General features: G+C 36.1%; 2 long non-coding RNA genes across 5 annotated transcripts; both read left to right on the top strand.

The window, feature by feature from the left end:
* Positions 1-1,221: 1,221 nt before the first annotated feature.
* On the top strand, positions 1,222-18,139 carry LOC110149168 (uncharacterized). Of its 2 annotated transcripts, none has more exons than XR_011486417.1 (5): positions 1,222-1,599; positions 5,051-5,335; positions 6,850-8,606; positions 8,752-8,820; positions 17,764-18,139. It is a non-coding gene; the product is annotated as an uncharacterized lncRNA (long non-coding RNA). The 2 variants fall into 2 exon arrangements; XR_002317382.2 differs by lacking the exon at positions 1,222-1,599 and adding an exon at positions 1,614-2,691.
* An 11-nt stretch (positions 18,140-18,150) lies between these two features.
* On the top strand, positions 18,151-23,941 carry LOC139033944 (uncharacterized). 3 transcript variants are annotated; one of them, XR_011486416.1, is made up of 4 exons: positions 18,151-18,302; positions 18,660-18,763; positions 19,268-19,404; positions 23,684-23,941. It is a non-coding gene; the product is annotated as an uncharacterized lncRNA (long non-coding RNA). The 3 variants fall into 3 exon arrangements; XR_011486415.1 differs by having other exon boundaries at positions 23,625-23,941; XR_011486414.1 differs by lacking the exon at positions 23,684-23,941 and having other exon boundaries at positions 19,268-19,440.
* The last annotated feature ends 1,846 nt before the right edge of the window (positions 23,942-25,787 follow it).

Raw genomic sequence — 25,787 nt, 5'->3', positions numbered from 1 at the left:
AATATAATAGAGGTAACTGACCTAGTGCCAGAGTTCCCCGAAGAGCTCTAAAGGAGTATAGATTGAAACAGGTATTTTACAAACTGAATTATTTCAGTTAGTTAGGTAAAGAAAAGGACAAAGAATGATTTAGGCAAGAATATTAGGATGTGTGAAGACCCAGTGATGTTAGGAAAATTGGTTCACTTAATTAAAGCGGAATGATGTAACAAGGGCAAAAAGATAGAAGTGTATGAAGCTTTCAAAGACAAGGCCATAGCAGAGGCAGACAATTTGAGAATAATTTTTTATTTAAAATAGGTCAAATCTTGTAACTGACATAGATATACAGAGAATAAGTAGGGGCACTCCAGACTCCTTACTCTTTTAACAAGTTGAAAAATGGTGACTTTTACTAATGTAAGAACATCTGTGGGGTGATGATAAGCTTACTTTGTTTTCATTTTTGAGGTGTGGAGTTCTAGCATTTAATGTTAGGGGCATTTGGGGAGATGCTAATTGGCAAGAGAACAAGTGAGCTGAAACCTAAAGAAGAAATCTTCTCAGCATGTGCACAGGTGTAAACACGTGATAAGTAGTAACTGAGACAATGATGGTGGGTGAAGAGACCAAGAGAATATAGGCTAAGGAAGAAATGGTTAAGAAGAAAGGAATGGTGAATGGCGTTGAATTCTATTAAAAGTTCAACTAAAAGAGAAATAAAGGATCACTTAGTGAAGCAGAGATCACTTATGATCTAAAGGTGTGCTGATGCCAAGCAGTCATTAGTAAGGAGTCAGAATGCAATGGCTTGAGTAGTGAGAATAAAATATAATAAATAGTAATGAAACACAATGGCACTTTGAGACTTTTTCTAAGAGTGATAGAGAGCAAAAATAGTATTTTTATTGAGCTTGAGGTTTAATGATATTAAAAATTGCATGTAATTTTAAACTGATATGAAGGATAATATTAAGAAAATATAAAGTGGAGTAAGAAACTGTGATTCTCAGATGGCAGAGTGGATAGATTCAAATATAGTTAAAATTGGCTTTATTAAAGAGGACAGAAAACACCTCTGTTGAACAGGAGAGAAGATAAGATGCATGCATATTTAGGGAAAAAGATGAGGTAATCTGTTAGTTTTCTTTTTCTGTGATATAGGTCATCTTCTGAGAACAAAGAGAGGATGTGGAAGAGAGATTTGTTAAGAATGGAGAATGTGTGATAAAATCAGTTGCAGTGAATGTGAAAGAATAATGACCTGAAGAAAGCAATACGATGCCTAGCAGCCTTAAAACAATTTGGTGCTGGTGACAATGAATTTATATTGCAGTAAACCTGATCTCTTCTAAAAGCACTTGGCTTCTCAGGTGTTGACAGCCAGAAACAGATAATTTATCTCAAACATAGGATAATGATTTTATTGAACAAGTCGGACCAAAATATGTTCAAAAAAGTTAGTGATTGGCAGAAGAGAATCAAGGTTGACCTGAAAGAAGGTGAAGAAAGAAATATACTGATGGAGTGGAATGAGGTCAAGTTGGAGACAGAGCAGGAGATGTCAATGAGATCAGAACCTTTTCATGTTGGAGAAAGATAAATAAGCAGTCTTGAAAGGTAAGAGTGTTTGTAGAGGGTGGGGAGTTTTAATAAGGCATTTTTGGATATGAAACACTTAAAGGTATGGCAAGGACCGAGATGTTCCCATGGGAGGGCTTGGCTGAGGCAGAGTGTAGTCACTTGAGGGTGGGGAGAAAGAAAAACTGAGTGGCCAGGCTGTAAGTGGATGGTTCACATGGACATTGATGAATCAGAAGACTGTGATCCTTTATCACGAGTCAATATCGAGAACGCCTGGGAGCACATAAACCATGATGAGAGGAGGGAAAATGAATATTAGTCATAAGTAACAGGGGAGTGACTTAAGGAAGATGGTATTAGTACTGTGATTCTCAGTCATCTGGTACAACCTAACAACAGAGACACATTTGGAAATTTATCATAGTTTGCTGTCTTTTTAACCCACAAGTTGGTGACAATGGAAGTCTTTCAAATTATATAGTTATTAATTATTACATGTCAAACTCTACTACACTATATTACATGTTATAATAAACACAATGTAAACTTCGTGTTCTGGGCGGTAATAGCAACTACCACTAAGTAGTTACTAAGAGTTATCTATTTTAATTTAGCCAGTAAAGCCTAAAATATACTTTCTATCCTGACATATCTGCATACTTTTCTATACATCCCATGGTACTCTTGTTCCGTGTAACATCTAATAAAATATGTAATTTGGCTCATTTTTCTTTTCCATTAAGCTTCAGCTTTGATGAAGGGATATTCTTATTAAGCAGCCATTAAATTAATATTTTTTCAGACCTCTTAAACTAAAAAGTCTGTAATTCATGATACAGTTTTCAGAGTACCAAAAGTCATGATGTATTGAAGCAACATTTTCACTTCTTGGTCAGTGTTTTGTGGGAGAGTTAAAATTACAAATTGGCAGTTACATGAAAACTTCCTGTGTAGTTTTTCACATATGTTTTGAACATCAAAAATTTAGCAAGTATTAGAGTGGTTTTTAACCTAGAGTCTTCTCTAGATGTTCTTATACCTGATTATCTACTACATAACTAATTCCAATCTAAACAATTTTACATTATTTTAAGTCTCTTATTTTCCTACAAATTTATCTTCAAGTCAGTGAGTATGATTGCTTCCATTTATTTCTTTCTCTCAAGAAGTTAAAAATGTATGTAATGACTAGCATTAATTTGAACTAGTAACTCGGAATGTATTAAATGATAGTTGAGGAAAAAATAGCTTTTGTAAAATTATGTTGCATGCTTATGTCATAAACAATGGCATGGAGTATGATTCCAGCTATCTCTTTTATTTATTTTTTGTTTCTTTGTCTTGAAATTTTCCTGTTTTTTTCATTTTTTCAACTACCTAGGCTCTTTGCTCCAGTAAACTTATTTAAAAAGCTGTAATTTTCTCATTATTTTGAATTATTGGATCAGTAGATGTTTTCATTATTTGGTTTGGTACATAACAACAAATTAATTTCCAAAGGGTAAGATTTAGATTAACCTGAAGTCCGTGTAAATAAATGTCTGTTTTCTTGCACATTATGCAACTCTATGTGACTGCATTTGACTTAAATTTAGTGAATTTATTGGTGAATATGTGTATCATTAGTATGCTAGTTCATATTTCTTTGGTTAGTGATGAAATAAAAATCTTTTAGTGTGATTATTGGTGACAAAAAACTTTAGTAATAAAAATGACATTTCTATAATTCAACTTAATTATTTTCCTAGTCTGTGTGAGGTTAGAAAGTTGTAACTACTTATGCTTTCTTTTATTATTAGCTTTATCGTCTCATGTCTTACATTTAACATTTTGATTTATCTGAAATTTGTTTCAGTATTGAGGTGAAATTAGTGATCTAAGTCTATGTAATGCTTCAGTGTGAACCAACAGTCCATCCTTCCAGTGATTAATACCACTTTTAAACTTTTCTTAGACCGTGCTTATTTAATTACTTTTTCTTAATAACAATAGTCATTTTTCTTCCTCCTATGGTACAAAAATGTAGTTTACTTGCACCAAATATTTAAACAGCTACATTCTTACAATACCAATATATTCTTCAATTAAATATCATTTTTGCTATCATTGAGCAAAGCTTTCAGGAAACAATTTAAGGAAGTATACAAATTTTTAATTAAAAAATTGTACCCCATTTTTTTTTCTGAAATTTACTCTTAAAACAGCCATGGATGTAGAAAATATCCTATGTATAAAGTTATTTGTTTTTAAACATTTTTAAATTCTCAAAACTTCACCTTTAAGTTGCTTTTATCACATGTTCTTTAATTTTCAGTAAAATGAAAACAATGCAAACCTGCCGAAACTGTACCTAAAAGTAATCACTGCAAATCTATTACTTTGCTTTATGTATCAATATTTGTTACATTAAATAGTTAAAGGTGTACTAGAATATCAATATATCAATGTGAAATATTAACTTATCTCACAACTCACTTTATTACAAGCACGTCTGCTAATAACTCTGTTTTTTGTTTTCTGTTTTCCAGCTTAACTCTTGGTAAAGTATAACTTTACTAAGTATAACTTATACTTAAACTGTATAACTTTGGATGTTTAAAAAATTGTGAGATAAATTGCTAAAAGTAGAATTGTTTCAAAGCTGCCTACTTTATGTTTTGTAAATATTGATAAATAATTTTGTACTCACAATCATTTGCTAATACAAAAATATCTGTTAAGTTATCTAGTGTTTTCACAGGTAAAAGTTATTTTATTCTTTCAATTAGCATTTTTAATTTATTAATGAATTTGAAGACTATTTTTTTTTAATTTTATGTTTTAACTTTTTATTTCTTTTGTTCATTTTTGGTGGTTCATTGGCATTGTCTCATTAATTTAGATGGTCCATGTGCTTGCTTCTGCTTGTGTGTGTAAGTGGATAGGTAAATATGATCTGGTTAAGTAGGAAAAAGATTGTAGGCAGGCAGATTGAGAGATACATTGTTATTTTGCACATGTAAGATTTACCCAGGTCCTGAGAGAGTTTTTCCTATGTTAAGAATCTTCTGAATAATGGATTATTTCGGTGATACAACAATCTTTATGTCAACTTGATTTGAGATTAAAAAGCTTTAATATTAAATTTAAATAATAAATTCTTTGTTAATGTCCTTGTGTTTTAATCGTAGTCTACACATGATTAACATTACTCATTACATAAAAACTATTGAGAAGCAAATATAGATATACTTTATCTACTCATCTCAAAAAATGATTAAAAGAGGAAATGAAATGTATAATCATATTGAAGGAAAACGGAATCACTCTTGTAAATAAGGATTGCAATGTTGGGAGACAGATTTAGTCTCTCATTTGATCCCTTTCTTACCCTTTTAATGTCATACCTAAATGTTTACTTATACATCAGAATGAAATAACTTTTTCACTGTTTGATCTGGTAACAATGAACACTTCACTCTTTTCCTCACATTTGTCTATTGCATAGATACTAAAGAGAAAGATATCAAGATTGAGCTAAAGGAATCCAAGTCTTTTCAGGGGAAAAAAAAAAAAAAGCTTAAGAATATGCAAAACAAAGTTATTGTAAACAAGCAAGAGGTAACCCACACAGAACTGAAATTTCCCAGATCTCAACAGAAGCAAAAAAGACCCAAAACAAATGAGAGAAATGTTGCATCAAGTGAACAGCAAGCAAGACACATGGAACAGAAATCACCCGGATTTTCTCTCTTTCAGTACAGAAAATGGTTGTTTAGGGAAAAAAGAAAAGGTATGATATTACACTTTGTTATTCACTAGATCTCGGTTCTTGCATTTAGATTACTTCTCTCAAAATCTGTATCAAATTGCCACATTACACTATTTATATATCTTCAGGACTGTCCTTGATTATTTTAGGATATTACTGTGGAATTGTTTGTCTCTTAAATAGTCCTTCACCATGTTTATTTCCTCTAAAATAGTACTGATCCACATTCCAACACAATTGCATTACTTGTAAGAACTATTATATGAATTCTATTGCTTCTTTCGTGTGTTATTTTAAAAATAATTCTTGATGCCGTCTTCAATTCAGTTCAGTCTAACTCAGTTTCACAATTATTTTTTTGAACTTGTACTGTGGGCCTGCTCTGGACAAAATGGTTCCTATAAAGGTTAAGAATCAGTAATCACTTAACTTCAAAAAACTAAGAAGAGTCTATTAGCAGAGAGACAGACTACAGAAAGAAAAGGAATATTTTGGAAGTAAAGTTTTTTAAGACTCTATAATCATTTGGATATTGGAGGTAAAAGTGAGAAATTAGTACAATAAGATAGCAAGGTTCCTAATTTAAGTAACTGAGTAGTTAATTATCTTAACCATGATTAAGAAAAATATTTAATCCAGTAAAAGTCAGATCATGTATGGCATTTAAATCATTTCTTAATCAGTTCAGAGGACAACATCCATAATGAAATGGGATTTGAAAGGTTGAATCTCTAGAAAGAAGATGGAAATGGGCAGGAAAGACTTATGTGAGTAGATAGGACTGCAAATAGAGACGATGTGAATGAGACGTCTCCATACAAAAAGGCAACACGTAAGAATTAAGGAGAGGAAGACTCAAGAAAGGTACCCATGAAATGCATGTCCAGAGAGGAGAAAATAAACTATGTTTAATAAACTGTAAGTGGAAAATTATTTCCTTGGATTTCACAGTTGGGGTTTTTGTTTGATTATGGAGAAAAGCTTACAAGCTACAACTGAAAGTTAAGGGATTGAAAGAAGTTTAGTATAGGAATAAAAAGAGTCCAGAAAGCATTTTTACAATTTTCACTGATAATAACAACATAAGAGAAATGACAATGATAAGTGGAAGACCTGAGCCAAGATAAGGAATCCCTTGTCTCAAAATATTAGATTTTGAGAAATTTAAGCCCATGTATAGACTAAGCAGACAAAGTTTATAAAAAAGAGATGATGAAGAAAAGGACACAAAAAGATAATTTTCTCTTAGATAATAAATGCTCTAAGGGAGACTGGGTGGCATGGAATAAATAGGATATGTAAAAGGTTTTAACTTGAATCATAGAGAAATTGCTCATCTTCTGAAATAAAAAGAATACAATGACAACAGGGTATGAATATATGAATATATACACACACATATGTACATACAGATATAGGAGTGGGCAAGTTAAAGAAATTCATAGCCTCAACTATTTTGGTAAAATGAGAGAAATATCTTGGTGTTTGGATAGAGCTTCTCTGAGACTTGATTTTTTTTTTTTTTTTTTTTTTAGCTATCTGGAGGACTTCGGGCAGAAGTTGACCAAAACTTAGAGGATTTAATTTAGTATTTAGCTCCCTCATTGCTTAATCTCAAAACCTGAAAGTAAAGTTTGACCCCTCACACTCAAGTAGTGTGTTCAAGCTGACCTGCTTCTCTCTTGGACTGAGATTCATATGTTTTCATGGAGATTACTGAGACAGACTCTCAAAAGTCTCACATCTTCCACTTTTCAATCCTTTCCTTATATTTCAAGCAAAATGATCATGACTTTTTAAACAAAGTTCCTACAAAATTTTCTATTGCTATTAAAATTAAAAAATAACAATCCTATAGTGCTACAGAATATCTCTCCATCTCCATTCCCTCCTTTACTGAGCTCCACTGGATTGTATTTCAGTTCCAAGCTTCCTGTCATTTAAAAGTATTTACAGAGATTGCCTCTCCAAGTTGAAGACACTCTCTCACCATCCCCCAGGCTTCTCCTACTTTAAGGAATAATGAATTTTTATTTTCCTCCAATTTTAAGTATGACGCCATTTTTTGATAGAAACATTGTCTATCATTATGCTGAAACTTGGTGCGTGCCTAGTTGCTCAGTTGTGTCTGACTTTTTGCCAACCCATGGACTGCAGCCCACCAGGCTCCCCTGTCCATGGGGATTCTCCAAGCAAGTATTGCCATGGAGTGGGTTGCCATGCCCTCCTCCAGGGGATCTTCCCAACCAGGGAATCAAACCCAGGTCTCATACATTGTAGGGGGATTCTTTACTGTCTGAGCCACAAGGGAAGCCAGATCTTGGTGAACATGCTCATATATCTTTGTAAAATTAATGACAGCTCTTTCTTTCTTGACAAAAAATAATAATGCATTTTGTTATTTCCCCTTTGACTGATACACTGAATGAATGGTTGGCTAATAAAAGAATGTTAATGCTCAATGGAATTTATAATTAATATTTTTATTTGCATGACAATATGCTCCCTGGTAGCTCAGCTGGTAAAGAATCCACCTGCAATGCAGGATACCCCAGTTCAATTTCTGGCTTCAAGTTCTCCTGGAGAAGGGATAGTCTACCCACTTCAGTATTCTTGGGCTTCCCTGGTGCCTCAGATGGTAAAGAATCTGCCTGCAATGAGGGAGACCTGGGTTTGATCCCTGGAAGATCCCCTGGAGAAGGGAATGGCAACCCACTCCAATATTCTTGCCTGGAGAATCCCCGTGGACAGAAGAGCCTGGCAGGCTACAGTCCATGGGGTCCCAAAGAGTTGGACACAACTAAGCACAGGACATTATTTTCTCTATCTAGATGTATTTCATTTCCAGTTTACTAGAAGAAAATATATTTGTGGAGTGCTCAGAGTTAGTAATTTATAAAATCATAGGCAAAGGAGGCTCAAAGATGATGGTGGAGGTGGTTCAGGTGACATATCTGGAGCCTCAAACAGGAAAAGAAGTGAGATCAAGAAGAACCTATTAGGGAGAAAATTTGAGTACAGAAAAATTAGAGTTCCCAATGTGCTAAGAAATGCTTTTATTCAGGATAAACACATTCAAGAATTTTTTTAATGGATGATTTCCCTCTGAGAGTGAAACATACTGGTATTCAGTTTTATATTTGATGTGTTCTGGGAAATGATGAAGCTTCATAATTGTTTATGTTTCCTTTAGTTTCACACCACCGATCTACAAAGTGGCAAGTGATAGCTTGTAGTCTAGGGATCTTGTGTGTGGTCCTGATAATAACACTTCGTGTCTTGCTTGCAAACTGTAAGTAATTGAGAAACTATCTGTTCTTATTATAATCAGTATATCAGCAACATGTTTCAATGATTTGAAATCAGGACTGAATTTTTACATTGTCTTAATATTTTATCCTAAAGAGAACTAATTACTATCATGATTTTTGCCGTAGTATTTTCTGGCAGAGAAGACTAAAACCAAAAAATATCAACTATTCCCACTCTATCTTCTAAAAATGGTGGTGAGTATTCTCTCTGTTCAGTCTAATTCTAATACTGATTACTGGGGCTAATGAGCTTATTTTCCCGATATCCACAAAACTTTAATCAATCTGATAGAAAATATCATGTTATAGAATGTTCAGTTTTTCATTAAGGAAAAATTAATATTGGGCAAAAGAAGAAAGATGATAAAGAAGAATGTTAAAATACTCAAGTATTATGTGTGTAAGTGTTGTTTGTGATTTGATTCTTATTAGGAGAAAAAAGGGATTTAAATTATATTGAGGTGAGGGTGTGAGAAATGGGTGAAGGATGTCTAAAAGGTAGAAGGAAAACAAGGGAAGACAGGGAGTTGTGTCTCTTTAGCAGTTTTTCTTTCTCACTTTCTCTGATGGAGATGATTAGCAGTTTTGAAGTTACAAGCATATATATTTTACATTAATATTTATTGTACATCCAGATTCAGTGGCCATAATATAGAAAGTTGTTTTTCATTTTCTCTCTTTTTCACATATTGCAAGTTTACTCCAATCCTTATCAGTAAATTCAGCACTTAAAAAGAAAAAGATATATCTATTCTTAATTGAGCCTGTCTTCCCAAGAAGTTGGAATTTTTCCCGTCTGTTATCCTTTTAGGGAAATCATTGCATTTTAATTAACAGAGTTGGAGTTTCAGGAATGATGTACTTGCCAGGAAACAAAGTATCTTTCTACACACACACAAAAACAGAAGGATAGGGCTCCTATATCAATGAAAAGCATTCCCCATGAGTATTATCCATGAACATTCCTTCAAAGCAGTTACAAAGAAAAGAAAAATTATGACAATAATGGAGTAATTTATACATGGCATGAAAATAATTTGGCTTAGCATTCCCCAATAAATTAAAGACAAAAATTTATGAAAGGAGAAAAGTCTAAGTATGAAAAAGATGGAAGAAAGAGCAAATTTCAAGTTTTATTAAAAATAAATTGTCTGAATAAAAAGGGAACATCCCAATAAATTCAATAAACAGGAGACTAGACAGCACAGCTACTAGTTTTTATTAAAATTAGTTATTGTTTCAGAACCTGCTTGATGGCTTTTAGAAAAAATAAAATCTATAAATGCCAAATATTAGCCATTCATATGGCTTGTGTTTTTGTTTTCCTTTCATTCACCTAATTTGAAAATTCTGTTCAGTTCAGTGGCTCAGTCGTCCAACTCTTTGCAACACCATGGACAGCAGGACGCCAGTCTTTCCTGTCCATCACCAATTCCTGGAGTTTACTCAAACTCATGTCCATTGAGTCGTGATGCCATCCAACCATCTCATCCTCTGTTGTCCCCTTCTCCTCCTGCCTTCAATCTTTCCCAGCATCAGGGTCTTTTCAAATGAGTCAGTTCTTCACATCAGGTGGCCAAAGTATTGGAGCTTCAGCTTCAGCATCAGTCCTTCCAATGAATATTCAGGACTGATTTCCTTTAGGATGGACTGGTTGGATCTCCTTGCAGTCCAAGGGACTCTCAAGAGTCTTCTTCAACACCACAGTTCAAAAGCATCAATTCTTCAGCCCTCAGCCTTCTTTATAGTCCAACTCTCACATCCATACATGACTACTGGAAAAACCATAGCTTTGACTAGACAGATCTTTGTTGACAAAGTAATGTCTCTGCTTTTTAATATGCTGTCTAGGTTAGTCACAGCTTTTCTTTCAAGGAGCAAGCATCTTTTAATTTCATGGCTGCAGTCACCATCCTCAGTGATTTTGGAGCCCCAAAAGACAAAGTTTCTCACTGTTTTCACTGTTTCCCCATCTATTTGTCATCAAGTGATGGGACCAGATGCCATGATTTTAGTTTTATGAATGTTGAGTTTTAAGCCAACTTTTTCACGCTCATCAACAGGCTCTTTAGTTCTTCACATTCTGCCATAATTGTGGTGTCATCTGCATATCTGAGGTATTGATAATTCTCAGAGAAATCTTGATTCCAGCTTGTGCTTCATTTAGCCCAGCATTTCTCATGATGTACTCTGCATATAAGTTAAATAAGCAGGATGGCAATATACGGCCTTCACATACTGCTTTTCCTATTTGGAATCAGTCTGTTGTTCCATGTCCAGTTCTAACTGTTGCTTCCTGACCTGCATACAGATTTCTCAAGAGGCAGGTCAGGTGGTCTGGTATTCCTATCTCTTTCAGAATTTTCTACAGTTTGTTGTGATCCACACAGTCAAAGGCTTTGGCATAGTCAATAAAGTAGAAGTAGATATTTTTCTGGAACTCTCTTGCTTTTTTGATGATCCAACAGATGTTGGCAATTTGATCTCTGGTTCCTCTGCCTTTCTAAATCTTGCTTGAACATCTGGAAGTTCACAGTTCATGTACTGTTGAAGCCTGGCTTAGAGAATTTTGAGCATTACTTTGCTAAGGTTTCAGATGAGTGCAATTGTGCAGTAGTTTGAGCATTCTTTGGCATTGCCTTTCTTTGGGATTGGAAAGAAAACTGACCTTTTCCAGTTCCATGGTCACTGCTGAGTTTTCCAAATTTGCTGGCATATTGAGTACAGCACTTTCACAGCATCATCTTTTAGGATTTGAAAGAGCTCTACTGGAATTCCATCACCTCCACTAACTTTGTTCATAGTGATGCTTCCTAAGGCCCATTTGACTTCACATTCCAGAATGTCTGGCTCTAGGTGAGTGATCACACCATTGTGGTTATCTGGGTCATGAAGATCTTTTTTGTATAGTTCCTCTGTGTATTCTTGCCACCTTCTTCTTAGTATCTTCTGCTTCTGTTAGGTCCATACCATTTCTGTGCTTTATTGTGCCCATCTTTGCATGAAACCTTCCCTTGGTATCTCTAATTTTCTTGAAGAGATCTCCAGTCTTTCCCATTCTATTGTTTTCCTCTATTTTTTTTTTTTTTTTTTTTTTTTTGCATTGCTATCACTGAGGAAGGCTTTCTTATCTCTCCTTGCTATTCTTTGGAACTCTGCATTCAAATGGGTATATCTTTCCTTTTCTCCTTTTCTCTTCATTTTCTCAAAAATGACAGAATGATATCTGTTCATTTCCAAGGCAATCCATTCAATATCACAGTAATTTATGCTCTGACCAGTAATGCTGAAGAAGCTGAATTTGAACGGTTCTATGAAGACCTACAAGACCTTCTAGAACTAACACCCAAAAAAGATGTCCTTTTTATTATAGAGGACTGGAATGCAAAAGTAGGAAGTCAAGAAATACCTGGAGTAGCAGGCAAATTTGGCCTTGGAGTACAGAATGAAACAGGGCAAAGGCTAATACAGTTTTCCCAAGAGAACCCACTGTTCATCACAAATACCCTCTTCCAACAACACAAGAAATGACTCTACACATAGACATCACCAGATGGTCAATACTGAAATCAGAATGATTATATTCTTTGCAACCAAAGTTGGAGAAGTTCTATACAGTCAGCAAAAACAAGACCATGAGCTGACTGTGGCTCAGATCATGATCTCCTTATTGCCAAATTCAGACTTAAATTGAAGAAAGTAGGGAAAACCACTAGACCATTCAGGTATGACCTAAATCAAATCCCTTATGATTATACAGTGGAAGTGAGAAATAGATTCAGGGGATTAGATCTGATAGACAGAGTGCCTGAAGAACTATGGATGGAGGTTTGTGACATTTTACAAGAAGACCATTCCCAAGAAAAAGAAATGCAAAAAGGTTGTCTGAGGAGGCCTTACAAATAGCTGTGAAAAGAAGAGAAGCAAAAGGCAAAGGAGAAAAGGGAAAGATACACCCATTTGAATGCAGAGTTTGAAAATTAAAAGCAATCAAATAAAAATAATTAAGGAAATGCAAATTATGACCCCAATGGGTTACCATTACACAACCACCAAAATGGATCGAATTTGAAAAGACTGAAAGTAACAAGCTTTAGAAAGGATGTGGAGTTAACTGTACAGCCACAAATCCCAATAAGTCTACTCTTAGACATCGAGAAAAGAGAAATGAAGACTTATGCCCATGTAAGACATGTGAAAAAAATATTTCTAGACACTTTTCTTATAACCGAAAGTTAAAAGCAATCCAAATGTAAATCACCAGATGAATGAACTGCCAAATTGTAGGTTAGTCATAGAATGGACTATTCAGTAATGAAAAGGAATGAAATCTCTATACTCACCACCTGAGTAAAACTCAGAAACACTATGCTGAGTAAGGTAAGAAAGAATTGATACTGAATGATTCTGCTTATATGAATTGCCAAAAAGGTAATTTGTAAAAAATAATTTACAGTTATGTATATCAGATCCCGGAGAAGGCAATGGCAACCCACCCCTGTATTCTTGCCTGGGAAATCCCATGGACAGAGGGGCCTGGTAGGCTGCAGTCCATGGGGTCGCTAGGAGTCAGGACACGACTGAGCTACTTCACTTTCACTTTTCACTTTCATGCATTGGAGAAGGCAATGGCAACCCACTCCAGTGTTCTTGCCTGGAGAATCCCAGGGAAGGGGGAGCCTGGTGAGCTGCCATCTATGGGGTCGCACAGAGTCAGAAACGACTGAAGTGACTTAGCAGCAGCAGCAGCAGCATATCAGATCCCAGATTGCTTGGGTGAAGTAACCGTGTGGGGCATTAGTTGAAAAGTGACAGGAGTTAGCTTTTGATGTGATGGAAATATTCTAAATTTTAATTGGGGAGGAAGTTACAGAAGTATATTCATTTTTCAAAACTAATCAAATTGTATACTTCAAAACCGTTTATTTTAATGTGTGTAAATTACAATCAAGTTGACTTAAAAATAGCACATACCTGTGTACTAAATTGCTTCAGTCATGTCCGACTATTTGTGACACTATGGACTTAGCCCACCAGGCTCCTCTGTCCATGGGATTCTGCATGCAAGAAAAGTCCACTGGGTTACTGTGCCTTTCTCTAGGGTATCTTCCCGACCCAGGGATGGGACCCAGGGATCAGGCACTGCAAGCAGATTGTTATTATTATTATTATTAGGGTAACCATCCCGGGAAGCCCTAATGGTTCCTTTGGTATTACATAATGCCTTTCTTTAGGGCTTCCCAGGAGATGCAGTTTCGATCCCCAGGTTCAGAAAATCCTGTGCAGGAAGAAATGGCAACCCACTCTCGTATTCTTGCCTGGGAAATCTCATGGACAGAGGAGCCTGGCAAGTGGGACACTACTGAACATGCAGGCACAATGCCTTTCTTCGTCATCATAATTTTGCCTTAAAGTCCATTTTGTCTGACAGAAGTATTGCTTTCCCTGTATTCTTATTGTTTATATTTGTATTTTTGGAAATATCTTTTTCCATCCCCTCACTTTCAGTTTGTGTATCTTTCACCCTGAAATGAGTCTCTTGTAGGTAGCATATCACAGTTACTTGTTTTGTTTTTTTTTTATTCAATATGCTTACTTTTGATTAGAGCATTTAGTTCATTGACATTTAAGTAATAATCATCCAGGTAGCTCAAATGGTAAAGAATCAGCCTGCAATATGGAGACTTGGGTTTGATCCCTGGGTTGAGAAGATACCCTGGAGGAGAAAGTGGCAACCCCCTTCAGTTTTCTGGAGGACCCTGGAAGGCTATATAGTCCATGGTCTCACAAAGAGTCAGGCATGACTGAATGACTAAGCATGTTGATAGATATGTACTAATAACCATTTACATCTTTGTTTTCTGGTGGTTGTAGTTCTTTTATGTTCATTTCTTCTTTTGTTTCTCCTATTGTGGTTTGCTGATTTTCTTTTTTAGTATACCTGATTTATCTTCTTTTTAGTTTTTGTGAATCTGTTGTATGTTTTGGATCTGTGATTACCATGGAGTTCAAGTCTGTTAACTCACAGCTATATCTACTTGCTTAAAAGGATAGGTGTTCTCCCATCCAAGTACTAACCAGGCCCGACCCTGCTTAGCTTCCGAGATCAGACGAGATCGGGCGCATTCAGGGTGGTATGGCCGTAGACTCGGGCGGAGAGGGAGGTGGGAGGGGGGATCGGGATGGGGAACACATGTAAATCCATGGCTGATTCATGTCAATGTATGACAAAACCCACTACAATATTGTAAAGTAATTAGCCTCCAACTAATAAAAAAATAAATAAATAAATAAAAGGATAGGTGTTCAAGTTCAAACACATTATAAAAGATAATACATTTTTATAGTTACCTCTCCCACATTTTGATGTCCTATTTTATAGCTTCATGATTATCCTTTCACTGTTTCCAGTAGTTGCAATCACTTTTGCATTTTTTTTATTCTTTTTTAATCTACAATCTGACTTAAGTGATCTTAGATTCTTTTATATATTTGCTTTTCCTACTGTGATTTTCCTTTTCCTATAGGTTTTTGTTTCTTTTCTGTTTAGCGACTGCCCTTCAATATTTTTTTTTTTTTTGTATAGGTTTAGTATCACTGATTCTTTTGGTCTTTGCTTGTTGGAGAAATTCATTATCTTTCCTTCTGTTCTAAATGATCATTTTGCTGGATAGAGTATCCTGGGTTTCAAGTTGTTTTCCCTTTCTGGATTTTGAATATATCTTGCCACTTCCCTCTCATCTACTGTTGATAAATTACTGCAGAGAAAAAAGTTGACAGCCTTATGGGAGACCCCTTGTAACTACCTCTTTGTATTTTTCTTTCTGCCTTTAGAATCCTTTCTTTTAACTTTTGCATTTTAATTTGGTATTTCTTATGATGTATTTGGTTGGATCGTGTTTGGGACGCTCTGTGATTCTTGTTTCTTTTTTTAGATTTGGAAAGTTTTCAGCTATAACTTCTTCAAAACATTTTTGATCCTCTTCTCTCTCTCTTCTTCTGGAAGCCCTATTCTGTGTGGGTTGGCATGCTTTATATTACCCTATAGATCTCATATGTTGCTTTTGTTTTGCTTTATTTGTCCTTGTATCTGCTGTTCTAATTGAGTTACTTCCATTTTTTCTATGTTCCGGGTCATTTATTCATTCTTTGTGTCATTTAGTTAGTTATTCACTCCTTCTAGATTGCTTTTTATCTCAGTAATTGAGTTATCTACTTTTGATGGGTTCTTCTTTATAGTTTCTAGTTCCTTTTTATAGTGATCTACATTTCTATTGATAACCTTTCTTAATTCAGTTAGTATTTTTATTATCAGCTTCTTGAACTCAGGGTCTGGTGAGTTTTGTTTTGTTATTTATTCTTTCAGGGAATTTCTCGTGTTCTTTTAATTGAGAGTAGTTTCTTTGTCATTTCTTTTTATTGAAATTTCTCTGACTATATTGAATTTAGGAGAAACAGTTCTGTATTGTGGTCTTGAAGGTTGATTTTCATATGAGAGCAATCCTGTAAAGACTGTCTTTGTCCAGTGTCTTTGCTGTGAGGGCTGATTTTGATATGGAAGCCAGCTACTTCTATTCTCAGGGTATACTGGCCACTATCACTTTGCTAGGGTATGTAATTGACATTAGTGGTGTGAGGCGGGACTTCCTCTCTACTCAGTGGCTGTTGCTGTCTGTCGGGTGCTGACTCTGCTCCCAGTTCCTAGAGTAAAAACCCTGAGGGACAGGCTCAATCAGCCTCTATTGCCCTTGAGTGCATGTCCTGACACAAAGTGGGGTGCTTGCTGAAGCAAGTGTGACCCATGTACTTACAGAAGACCTATGCAAGACCTATGGAGGTGTCCATGGCTCCATTCAGAAGCAGGCTGGGCTTGCATTCCTTCCCCTGTTGTGTTCATCCCAGATCTAGTGCAAGGCTATAGTGTGGAGAATGCTGAGGCTAGGGGTCAGGGCACTGTGGCTGCAGGAAGTGAGTTGGCTGTGCTTCTATCAAAGATCTGGGCTGTCTCTGTGGCATTCTTCTTCCAGGCCCTGTCTGCCACAGATCCAGCTCTGAACTGAGGTATGAAGTGGGTAGAGCTGGGGTGCCCTCAGCCAGGAGAGGAACCCCTGAGTGTTCCTGTGGGTGCTGAGAGTGTCTGTCACTGCGCCCACCTGAAACACACCTCAGGCTCATCCAGATTGCTTCTGTGTAGTTATCAAGTCCTCTGTCACTACCTGTCTACGGAGACTCAGTGTGAAGCCATTGAACACTCCTGCAATACTGCCCTGCAGGTTTGCTGACAGTGGCTAGCATCACCCCACCCAGATCACTCTCTAGGCCTCCCAGTCTGTCCCTGCAGAGCTAGACAGTCTTTTCCCAGGGCCTGTTTGGGTGGATACCACACCAAACCATGGTGTGGAGTGAACAGGACTGGGGTGATCACTTCTTTGTATTGAAATGTGTGGCGATGCAGCAGTCAGCAATGCAAGACTCTTCCCACCCTGACTGTTAGCCAAGCCAGCACATACACTGTCTTCATAAGTAGAGTCTAGGCTTTTAGAGCCCTCTGTCTGTCCCAGGAGTTTTCCCATCAGGCAATAGGGCTTGTCTCCTCCACACAGGATCCAGGACTGGGATGCCCAGACTAAGGCTTATCCTGCTTATTCCACAAGCTGAGGGTTCTTCTCTTCCCTTTCAGATCCCTCCCAGGGGTGCAAGGTCCTGAACTGATGCCCCCTTTTCCCCCCATCTTACCAGGTTACAATTTTCTTGCCATTTTGGTTTTATGGGAGTTCTTCTGCCAGTTTCCAGTTAGTTTTTCATGAAAATTGCTCCATATGTGGGTGTGTTTTTGATGTGTTTGTGTGGGTAGATGAATTTCATGTCTTGCTTCTCTATCATCTTATCCTCCCTCAAGTATATGTTTTTGATGATTTTAAAAAGATTATTAAAAATGCAAATTATATGTTTATTAAATAGTTGAAATATGTTTTTAAAAATTACTTGCTGAATTTTATTCTGTATATTTAAAATCATTAATAATAAACATTTTTGACAAAGGTAGAATAACTCATCAGTTACTTTCTGTATTTGTATCTTTATATGTTGTTTAACCTCTTATTTTATTTTTAATATTTATTTATTTGGTTGCGTCAGGTTGTAGTTGCAGTGAGTGGGATGAAACCCAGGCCCCCTGCATGGGGAGGAAGGAGTATTAGCCATTGAACCACCGAAGAAGTCCCTGGTCTTTTAAATATGCATGTATAACTTTAATCACATCAAACAATCTTGTAATATTGTCTGGAATGCATTTTCCTTATAGGTAAAATTTGATAGCAAATTTTAAGTAAAAATTCAATACATTAGCTAAATATTATTGTTAGCTATGGTTTGTATAAAATTTGCCCAGGAATGTTACAAAAGATGCTCGTTTTGCTTTCTACCTAATATTCATCTGTATAACAAACACAAAGGTATAGGAATTGTGTTAGTAGTAGTGATTCATAGTACAGAGTACACATTAAATGTGTTTATATTTTCTACAATGTTCCTGTGACCTTTGTTCCACTCACTGGATTGGATTTGGAAATAGTTTTTACCATCTTTCCAGTAAAGCCGGAACCTGGGTGGAAAGCCATGTTGCCTGTGCAGAGCTGAATTCCCACCTTCTAAAGACTGATAATAAGGAAGAGCTGGTAGGATAGACACTTCTGTCTTTGTTTTTGTTGTTGGTGGTGTTTTACTGTAACCATATTTGGTTTGAAAGCATTAGTGATTGGCACCATAATTTGGGAAAACTGGAGATTCTCAAAAGTATATGATATTTTCTTTCTTTGACTCAATTTTCTTAGGGAGAGATTAGATAAACTACTTTTTAAATGTTTAATGCTAGAAGAAAATCACATTAACAAATGAAATATCTTGAGAAAAAAAAATCTTTTTAAAACTAAGTAAATGTATGCCACCCCTTGGGAGAACTTTAACCAATAACCTTTGAAAGGAGTGGATTATAATATGCATATTTTTCTTGTCTATGACTTTTTTCCTAATAGGAAATTTTATCACTGCTAGAAGCAAAAGGATGGATAGGTCTTCAAATCAATGAAAGCAGTGAACCCTGGTTATGGGAAGATGGCACCACAGTAAATGAAAGCCTGTAAGTACAGTAGTTTGATAACTGAACTTTTTTCTGTATATAAAGATGTTTGCATGTTATGTGTGTAGGGCACAGAAAGATCAGCCAAGAAAAATGAAGTTATTATGTTTTTTGAAAATCATCCTGTGAGATTTAATTGGGGGAAAATTGCCAGTTCCTTCTAAAAAAATCTCACCTTTAGGGACTTTACATTTTTAACTTTATTGGACTCAGGAGAAATTTGTGCATAGTTTTAGGCAAGCTTATAAATCTATAGACTTTGTCATATTTTTATTATTTATCATTTGGCTTATAATTCTACTTAAACAGGATAGGATTAGATATCATCTAATATTTTCCGTTAAGCTTTAATATTTTGTAATTAAAGACAATCTTCAGAGTTTTGTTCTTGCTTTGATTTGTTTAGTTTATTCTTTTACTGTTTCTCATTTCATTTTTGTTGATTTTAAGCTTGCAAGTTGGCATTTGTAGATGTCACACCTTGCTTTACAATTTTTTTTGCAGATTAAAATTCCTGAAAATGGATCAATACAGTTGTGCATATATTGACGGAAATTATGCTTATGCTGCTAACTGTTCATCTGAGAAATCTTATATCTGTGAGCTTACCATATAGCAGCTGAATTTTGCTAATACATATTGTTAGTGAATTTTAATTAATTAAAAAGTGCAAAATATGTTGTTGCTTTTATAAAATGTTATAAATTATTACAAAGCTTTTTTTTCCTTACTGCACACAAAATACTTTAGCTAAATTTTTGACTTTTAAATGTATTCGAAGTGAAGAAAACTTATCATCCAAATTCCTTGGGAGTATTTTCCCTATGAGAAACTCATATTAATATTTTTTTGTTTAATAAAATTAGCAAGCCCCTTTTATGAACTAAAAAATTTGTAAAAATTAAGGATACAAAAATAAAAAGAGCTTCTATATCAGTTAGGGTTCTGGCATGAAATAGACATCATTTAAGATTGTTCAAGAGGTTTACAGTGATGAGGACACTCACCATATTGGTGAAGTTTAATGGAAAAGCAAGAAATAGCAAGATCTATAGACCTCTCTTTGGGGGCAAGTCTTGGGGGCAAGCCAGCGTGCTTGTGTTCAAGCACACTCCTGAAGAGCAGAGTCCAGGCTTCCCACAGCCCTTCCATCTCTCCCAGTAGTTCTACCATTAGCCACAGGGGCTTATTTCCCGCACAAAAGACTCCAGGACTGTCACACCCAATCTGTGGCCTGACCCATTCAATCCCAAGAGTGGGTGTCTGTCAGTATAATCTCCCTTTTCCTCTGAGTCCCCTCCAAGGGGCACCAGTCTTGACCCAATCACTTCTCTTCCCTTCCTACCTGATTACTTGTTTCTTTCCTACAGTTTGGTTATACAGGAGCCCTCTTGTCAGTTTCCATTTAGGTTTCAGTGAGAATTGTTCCACATGTGGATGTATTTTTGACACATTCCTGAGGGGGCAGATGAACTTTATGGCCTCTTACTCCTCCATCTTCATCTGAAAAGTGTTAGTCACTCAGTTGTGTCCGACTCTTGCGACCCCATGGACTGTAGTCCACCAGGCTCCTCTGTCCATGGGATTCTCCAGGCAAGAATACTGGAGTGGGTTGCCATTCCCTTCTCCAGGACTTGATCTGAACCTCCTTTATTTACTTGGAATACAGCATGCCTCCCTTTTGAACTATAAAATTTCTGCTGAAAAGCCAAATGATAGTGTTATGAGAGTTCTCTTGTATATAACCAGTTGCTTTTCTCTTGCTGCATTTAGTATTCTCTCTTTACTTTTAATTTTTGCCATTATCATTATAATGTGTTTTTTGTGAACCCCTTTGAGCTCCTATTGTCTTGGACCTTCTGTGCTCCTGGAGAGGGATATTTGCTCCCTTTTCCAGGTTAGGGAAGTTTTATGCTCTTATTTCTTCAAATGAGTTCTCTGCCCCTTTCTATCTCCCATTTCCTTCTGGGTCTCTATGATGCAATTTTTTGTGTACTTGATATTGCCCCATATGTGTCTTAAACTGTGCTTAATTTTTAAAATTCTTTTTTTTTTTATTCTGTTCAAGCCAAGCGATTTCCACCATTCTCTGCCAGTTTGCACATCTGTTTATTGGGGTCATCTAATCTGTTGCTGATTCCCCCATGTGTATTTTCAAGTTTTAATTATTGAAATCTCCAGCTCTGTGTTTCTTCTGATATTTTCTAACTCTTTGCTAAGGTCTGTGCTCACCCACTCTTCTCCCAGGTTCACTGAGCATCTCCATGATCATTTCCTTGAATTCTGTCAGATAGATCAGTTACCTTCACTTTGTTTCTTCTTTTTCTGTGATTTTACCTTGTTCCTTCATTTGAAACATCCTGTCTCCATCATTCTCTCTGATTCTCTTAATTGTTTCTCAGTGTTAGGTAGTTTGGTCATGTTTCTGGTTCTTGGAGAAGTGGTCTTACGTAGGAGATGTCTTATAGGACCCAACAGTAGACTTCAGTAGTTACAGAGCCAAATGCTCTAGGGGTGACTCTGTGTGGGATGCAAAGGCCAACTAACTACTATGGGGACACTGGTAGATGTGGTTAGTCCCTGTCTTGTTGGTTATGTTTGCAGAAAACATTTTTCATGTTGTCATTTTTTTTTCACTTTTCCAATAGTATCTTTCTGATAGACACAAAGACTTTATTCCCCAGATTTATTGAGATATAATCAAAACATAATGTTAAGTCAAACATTTTTATTTGATAGATTTATATACTGCAGAATGACTGCCATCATTGCATTGACTAGTACCTCTGTCCTATCACAGAGGTACCTTTCTTTTTCATGATAAAAATTTTCAAGATCTATTTTATTAGCAACTTCCAAGAATATACTACAATGTTATTAATTTATTCATCATCCTGTACATTAGATCTCTAGAATTTGTTAATCTTACCACTGAAAGTTCATTCAGTTCACTTCAGTCACTTGGTAATGTCCAAGTCTTTGGATCCCATGGGCTGCAGCACGCCAGTCTTCCCTGCCCATCGCCATCTCCTGGAACCTGCTCAAACTCATGTCCATTGAGTCAGTGATGCCATCCAATCATCTCATCCTCTGTTGTTCCCTTCTCCTCCTGCCTTCAATCTTTCCCAGCATCAGGGTGTTTTCAAATGAGTCAGCTCTTTGCATCAGGTGGCCAAAGAATTGGAGTTTCAGCTTCAGCATCAGTCCTTCCAATGAACACCCAGGACTGATCTCCTTTAGGATGGACTGGTTGGATCTCCTTGCAGTCCAAGGGACTCTCAACAGTCTTTGCCAACGCCATAGTTCAAAAGCTTCAATTCTTCTACACTCAGCTTTCTTTATAGTCCAACTCTCATATCCATATATGACTACTGGAAAAACCATAGCCTTGACTAGATGAACCTTTGTTGACAAAGTAATGTCTCTGCTTTTTAATATGCTCTCTAGGTTGGTCATAACTTTCCTTCCAAGGAGTAAGTGTATTTTAATTTCATGCAAATTAAGTGAAATTAATCACCATCCACAGTGATTTTGAAGCCCAGAAAACTAAAGTCAGCCACTGTTTCTACTATTTCCCCATCTATTCACCATGAAGTGATGGGACTGGATGCCATGATCTTAGTTTTCTGAATGTTGAGCTTTAAGCCAACTTTTTCACTCTCCTCTTTCATTTTCATCAAGAGGCTCTTTAGTTCTTCTTTACTTTCTGCCATAAGGGTGGTGTCATCTGCATATCTGAGGTTATTGATATTTCTCCCGGCAATCTTGATTCCAGCTTGTGCTTCCTCCAGCCCAGCATTTCTTATGATGTACTCTGCATATAAGTTAAATAAGCAGGGTGACAATATACAGCCTTGACATGCTCCTTTTCCTATTTGGAACCAGTCTGTTGTTCCATGTCCAGTTCTAACTGTTGCTTCCTGACCTGCATACAGATTTCTCAAGAGGCAGGTCATCTGTGTATCTGAGGTTATTGATATTTATCCCAGCAATCTTAATTCCAGCTTGTGCTTCATCCAGCCCAGCGTTTCGTTACCTTTGACTAATATCTCCCTACCTCACTCCACGTCACTGATAACTGTCACTTCTCTCTCTGTTTCTCAGAATTTGACTTCTCCAGATTCTGCACATATTTGATATCATGTAATATTTGTCTATGTCTTTCTGACTAATTTCAATATCAAACTGTCTAGTGTTGCTTTCAGAATATGTAGTTTTGTATTTACCATGCCAAATTCTCTCTCACCATTCTTCAGCTTTAGAAGTAAAATGCCCATTCTTGGCTCTTTGCCCTATCATGCAATTTTCAGAAATACCTGGTTTGTTCTTGAAAACAATTAATAATAGGATGTTATTTTAGTTATACTAAATGTTTATAACACTTTGGGCAGAGTTCGCATATTTGTAATGTAAGTAAATATTTCAGTGAATTGGTAAGATATTTCACCATTAATTTAGGTCTTCAGTAATTTTCAACAAAACTTCATAATTCTTTACATAGTAATTGTGTTTGTCTTTCACTAGATTTATTCTAGGTATTTAATTTTTTCCTTAATGTAAATCACATCATTTGTTAAATTTATACTGGAAGTGCAACACTCATAAAGAAAATAGAACAGACAATTCATGTATATCTTGTCTAATTTTCAAAAAATAAATATACCTGTTGTGGGGTACATTGTGTTGCCCCCAGAATATAATTTGAAGTGTTAACTCCATATTTCCAAATGTGACCTCATTTGGAAATAGATCTTGGTATGTGATCGAGTTAAAGCTAGTTCTTCTTTTAGAGATAAGCCTAGAAAATTGTGCTCAGGTGTCAGCCCTGCTCACAACCTTATTTTGAACTTCTACCTTCCAGAACTGTGAAAAGCAAAATCTGTTTTTTCAAGATATTCAAATTGTGCTACTTTGTTACAGAAGCCCTAGGAAACAAATACTACACTGATGTAACCAGCACCCAGATAATTGAATAATATTCCAAGCACCTGAGAAATGCCTCTTGGATATTGCCTCCAGGAATAAGTCCTCATCTTCATTAACAGCTAGCCATTCCACATCATTATTCCTTCTGGGAATAAATCCCCACTACTGTGCATTTTGTCCTAATTTATAATAGCAGAGATTAGATTTACCTGGTTTTAGACTGTATGAATAAATGGAATCTTATAGAATAAACTATTTTGTGTCATTTTTTCCCCTCAAAATTGTTTGTGATATTAATCCACAATGACATGAACAGTTTAAATAAAAGAGTTACTATAAAGAGATATTCAGCCTCAGAAAGACTAGGAAAATGTAAATTTAAATAATTCAAGAAAATCTTTTCTGTTGGTGAAGGCTTTATTGGTAAGATATCTCTTACATCCTTAAACTAAGATGATGAATGATTATCTTGACCTTTTGTTAAAAATAAATAGCTAGGTTGTAGTTCTTACCCTAGTTTTCATTTCTTCAAATTTGTTTGAGTGCCAAACATATTTTTTTCAAAAGGAATAGCAAGTAATTTGTAAAGATATAAGAGAGGTAAGATTTATTTCATTCTGCTGTAGTGGCAATGTTTTGAGAAAATTCAAGTTGCATATACTTTTTGAAATTAAGCTGAATCTGATGCTTTATTTGCAAAGGAGAAATCTACTACAATGAGACTAGTAATTTTATGTATATCTGTTTTGAGTGGTTATATTAAAGAAGCATTCATAGGGCAACAGTAAAGATGAGGGAAGGGTCACATTTCAAGTGAGCCACTAGGGAAGCCCTTCTTATTCACTAGCACACACTAAATTAAAAGAAAAAAAAAAGATCCAGAGGACTTAAAACTGGATAAGAAATCGGTATTGAGATATAATCTAAGGTTTTTAAAAGAATCTATGTTTTTTTTTTAAATAATCTTCACTGCTAGAGATGCGCTGAAAGTTCAGCTTGTCATGAAAAAATTTCCCCAAATTTAAAAATAGTTTAAAATTTATTATACAGTATTGATTGATTTCATTTTTTGATAGTTGCGTGGTTGAGATCACAAGATGGCTATGGATGCCATGAATATTGTATTCTCATATTTTTAGTGCCAATAAAAATAATAACTCAAATTTAATAGTTCCTGTAGAGACCCAAGCTTAACCAGATTGAGAGGCAGGCACCAAAACAGTAATGGAGAAAGGAAATGCAAAACACTGATTGATTCTAATTATTCCTCTGTCCATGGCCAGGCACAAATACTGGAGTGGGTTGCCATTTCCTTCTCCAGGGCATTTTCCTGACCCAGGGATTGAATCCTAGTCTCCTATACTGCAGTAAGATTCTTTACCATCTGAGAAGCCCCAAACTACCACCACAAGGAAGATAAAAATGGGTGGAGATTCTCTGAATCCTGGAACATGTAATGGGTTTAAACAATTAAATTAATCTCACTTGGAATATGACATGAGTTAGTCACTCAGTCATGTCTGACTCTTGTGACATCATGGACTGTAGCCCGCCAGACTCCTCTGTCCATAGGATTTTCCCAGCAAGAATACTGGAATAGATAGCCATTCTCTTCTTCAGAATATCTTCCTGACCCAGGAATCAAACCTGGGTCTCCCCATTGCAGGCAGATTCTTTACCAATTGAGTCACCAGGGACATGACATACAAGGTAACATATTCACAGGTTCAGGGATGAGGATGCGAACGTCTTTGAGGGCCCTTTATACAGTATCTCCCACGGTCTTCCATTCCTTGGAGGAGGAATTTGGAATTCTTCATTATGGCCTGCTTCTCTCCTTGGGCAAATTCTCTGAGCACAGCTCTGATGCTGGGAGTGAGTGCATGACACGTTCCTCTTATGTGATCATCTCGCTTTAGGAGCTGAGTGTTTGCAGGTGGAAATAAAAGTTTAAGTCGCTCAGTCGTGTCTGACTCTTTGCAACCCCATGAACTATACAGTTCATTGAATTCTCAGGTCAGAATGTTGGAGTGGGTAGCCTTTCCCTTTTCCAGAGGATCTTCCCAACCCAGGGATTGAACCTAGGTCTCCCACATTG

Source organism: Odocoileus virginianus, unplaced genomic scaffold (assembly GCF_023699985.2).
Source record: "Odocoileus virginianus isolate 20LAN1187 ecotype Illinois unplaced genomic scaffold, Ovbor_1.2 Unplaced_Contig_11, whole genome shotgun sequence".
Classification (NCBI taxonomy): domain Eukaryota; kingdom Metazoa; phylum Chordata; class Mammalia; order Artiodactyla; family Cervidae; genus Odocoileus; species Odocoileus virginianus.
The sequence above is the reverse complement of the archived record's forward strand: the minus strand, read 5'-3'. Positions and strand labels throughout refer to the sequence as shown.